The sequence below is a fragment of the Mandrillus leucophaeus genome, unplaced genomic scaffold, assembly GCF_000951045.1.
Source record: "Mandrillus leucophaeus isolate KB7577 unplaced genomic scaffold, Mleu.le_1.0 Scaffold107, whole genome shotgun sequence".
Taxonomy (NCBI): Eukaryota; Metazoa; Chordata; class Mammalia; order Primates; family Cercopithecidae; genus Mandrillus; species Mandrillus leucophaeus.
Window position 1 is genome coordinate 711,562 of NW_012098876.1, and position 3,921 is coordinate 715,482.

Here is a 3,921-nt window from a genome sequence, read left to right on the forward strand (position 1 = left end):
AGAAAAAAAGAAACACAGAACAGAGATGAAGGGGGAAAATCCAATAAAATAAAATACATATAAAAATGAGGCACAGCGCAGGCAGAGATGATAGTAAGTGATAAACTGAATCATAAAAGAACTTAATTCTGTAACTGATGTTAAAAATATTTGCCTGGTTCAGAAAATCCCAAAGAAAACTGGCATGCATTTGTAGTCCCAGCTACACAGGAGGCTGAAGTAGGAGGGTGGCTTAATGCCAGGAGTTCAAGATCAGCCTGGGCAACAGAGCAAGACTCTGTCTCTGAAAAAATAAAAATTAAAAAAAAAAAAAAAAGAAGGTAGGAAGGAAGAAAGAAAGGAAAAAGAAAAAAGAGAAAGAAAGAAAAAGAAGGACAAGAAAAGAAGAGAAAAGCTGGAGAAAGAATTAGGACTTCAGATCCAGGGGAAATATTTTTTGCCCATTATTTGAAGTCCACTGACTCTGCTCCGGCCAGCAGAGGTATATTCAGTGAGTCAAACTGCCTATGTATGAACAGAAAATCAGTTCCTTCTGCTCCCCATTAACAAATATTTATGGAACATCAGTTTAAGGGAATGCCAAATTATTAGCTTGCCCAAGATGTCCACATCTCGTATTCTGGCCCTAGAGGATTACCTGATTTTAAGAGACCCGTAAGTCGGGTGCAAGGATGTAGTTGTAAGAAAAACACAGTTTCTCTAGTAACCATTTAGCCTACAGACCATGTAGGACATATTCAGAGAATCAGGTCTGAGGAGGCCTCGGCCCACCCAACAAGAAAGTGGAAATGACCACAAAAAGGCCAACTTTTCTCCCGTTTGTTTTTTTCCTTTGTTTGAGACTCTTACTTCTGACTGCCGGGAAAAGCTGAGTGGTGGTTTCACTTGGCTGAGACCTTATTAGGGAATTAAGGTGCCGGAGGAACAGAGACACCTCATGGGTGGACAGGTTGGCATGGTGCTGACAAGGGGTCCTGTGTGTCCTGGGGCACACCAGCTGCTGGCTCATCTGAATGCCCTCTCAGTGGTGAGAAGTTGAGTGGCCATCTGAGGTGGCTGACGGTGACAGGTCCACAGCCTGGGAGTGGAGAGGGCTGGGGTCTCACTGGGTTCTGGAAAGGGAGACCACACCATCACCATTTATCATCCAAACTGTGGCACTTTGAAAAAGCCCTAATTACTTCTATGTGTATTTCCTAAACCTAAGGACATTCTACATGGATAGCAGTGCCGTTATCTAATCTCCAGTCCTCAGATTTCACACGGCCTGCTGATGTACTTTTTTTCCATTCAGGATATAATCTTGTACCATGTGTTGCATTTAGTTGTCGTTTCTCTTTAGTGTCCTTTAATCTAGAATGGTTCCTTGGTTTCTCTTGTCTCTCGTGACCTTGATATGTTTTGTGGCTCAATTGTTGTGTGGAATGTCCCTTAGTTGGGGTTTGTCTGATATTTCTTAGTGACCAGATGGCGGTTTATATATTTCTGGCAACAATATCACAAAAGTGCTGTTGTGTCCTTCTTGGCACATTTTTTTCTTTTGTTTTCTTTCTTTCTTTTTTTTTTTTTTTTGAGACAGAGTCTCACTCTGTTGCCCAGGCTGGAGTGCAGTGACGTGATCCCGGCTCACTGCAACCTCCACCTCCTGGGTTCAAGCAATTCTCCTGCTTCAACCTCCTGAGTAGCTGGGACTACAGGCGTGTGCCACCATGCCCAGCTAATTTTTTGTATTTTTAGTACAGATGGGGTTTTACTATGTTAGCCCAGGCTGGCTCGAACTCCTGACCTCACGTGATCTGCCCGCCTCGGCCTCCCAAAGTGCTGGAATGATGAACGTGAGCCACTGTGCCCGGCCCTTCTCAGCACATTTTTTTTTTTTTTTTAAAGAAACTGATGTTTATTTTCCATCAACCTTATTTCCATGTTCCTTAAGGGCCCGTACAAGAACAGCTTAAGACCATTCAGTGGTTGCTTTTACCCATTCAGTGGCCTGAGCAGTGGGAGCTGCAGACCAGTCTTCCGTGGCAGGCTGAGCGCTCCAGTCTTCAGTAGGGAACTGCTGGATAGGCACAGAGGGCACCTGCACACCTTCAGACCAGTCTGCAACCTCAGGCTGAGTAGCAGTGACTTCAGGAGCTGGAGCAGTCCATTCACCCTGAAATTCTTTGTTGGTCGCAGCCTTTTCAGTAGCAGCCTGCTCTTCTTTTTCAATCTCTTCAGGATCTCTGTAGAAGTAGAGATGAGGAATGACCTCCCACGGGTGTTTGCAGGAAATGGTGCCATGCATGTGCAGAACTTTCTGAGCCAGCATCCACCACATCAGACCCACTGAGTGAGTGCCCTTGTTGTTACATGGGATGGGAATGTCCACATAGTGCAGAGGAGAATCTGTGTTACAGAGCAATGGTAGGTAGGTTAACATAAGATGCCTCCGTGAGAGGCTGGTGGTCAGCCCTGGGGTCGGTAACCACAAGAAGCTGTGGCTCCCAGAAAGCTGCCTGGATCTGGTTGGTGAAGGTTCCAGGGGTGAAGCGGCCAGCAATTGGAGTGGTTCCAGTGGCAGCAGCAAACGTCAGCACGATCCTCTGGCCAGTATCCTGGAGGATATGACACTGACATCAGCAGGGTTTTCAATGTCAACAATGGCACGAGCTGCCAGCAGAAGCTTCTCCCGGGTCCTCTTCAGATTTAAGAGGTAGATGCCATCACTTTTCCTTTTGTAGATGTACTGTTCCATCTGGAAGTGAAGATTAGTGCCACCTAAGTGGGTTCCTGCTGCAAGGAACTTAAGGACATCCTCTTCCTTCATTTGTAGGACATCAAGGGCTCCGGATATTGTGAAAGTTTCCCTTTAAGTTACGACTGGAATCCAGAACAACGCCGTATGGACCGCTCTGTGGGGAGCGCGGAAGGCTCTCAGCACATCTTAACAGGAGGCACATGATGTCCATCGGTACCATCTGTGAAGATATTAATCTTCGTTACTGGATTAAGCATCTGCCAGATTTCTCTACGGTAAAGTTACTATTTTTTCCTTCATAATTACAACAGTTTTTTAGGGAAATACTTTGAAAGCATGCATATAGCAAACATGTATTTTGAGAGGAAAAAAGGGTGCTACTGATACTTAAACTGTGACAACAGAAGCAAACGTATTATCCTGGGGAAACTAGGACATATAGTCATCCTAGTTCTGAATGACTTTTGTTATTTCCTGGTGTAATGTCCAGGTTGCTCCTAGCCACATTTTAAGGGTCACATTCATGGTGAAACCATTTCTGAACCCCCTCCTCTCTGCCTCCATTTCACCCTGTGAGATGACCATCATAGACTGTTACGTCTCTCTGACTTCCTGTCTCTTTCTTTCTGTCTCAGACTGACAGCTCCTTGAAGGCAAGAACCTTGTCATATCTTTATCTCCTAGGGCCTTACATGGGGCTAGTACAGGAGAAGCACTGCCTAAAAGTTTGAATTCATACTGACCTTCTCTGAACATTGGTTTTCCATCTTTTGCAAAGAGAGATAATGAACTTTGCTGAATTGCCTCTAAGGATCAACTGTGATGAGATTTTATAAGTGAAAGCACTTTATAACCTACAAAGTGCCAGAGGACTCTGAGGCATCATCGTTTGTTTGGAGCTAAGAACGACTCCAACACCAATGAGTACTGCTGGGTCTCCTCTCACACTCAGCAGGTGGCCACCCAGACTCTGATCTGAAATCAGCTTGTTCACTCCTTCGTCCTAAGGGTAGTTCCTGTGGCTGTCTTTTTTGTCTTAGTAGCTTCAGGGCTGAGCACAGAACACAGCCAAGGGTACTCAATACATGTTTTGAAAGAACACCCACATGAATGAACGAATCTAGCCCCTTTCCCTCTTCTTAGTGTCCAAACCTCCCAAAAGAAATTTAAGAACTAGCACT

General features: G+C 45.0%; 1 pseudogene; it reads right to left on the reverse strand.

Annotated features, from left to right (window-relative positions):
* Positions 1-1,951: 1,951 nt before the first annotated feature.
* Positions 1,952-2,876, reverse strand: LOC105543447 (annotated as a pseudogene).
* Between the last annotated feature and the right edge of the window lie 1,045 nt (positions 2,877-3,921).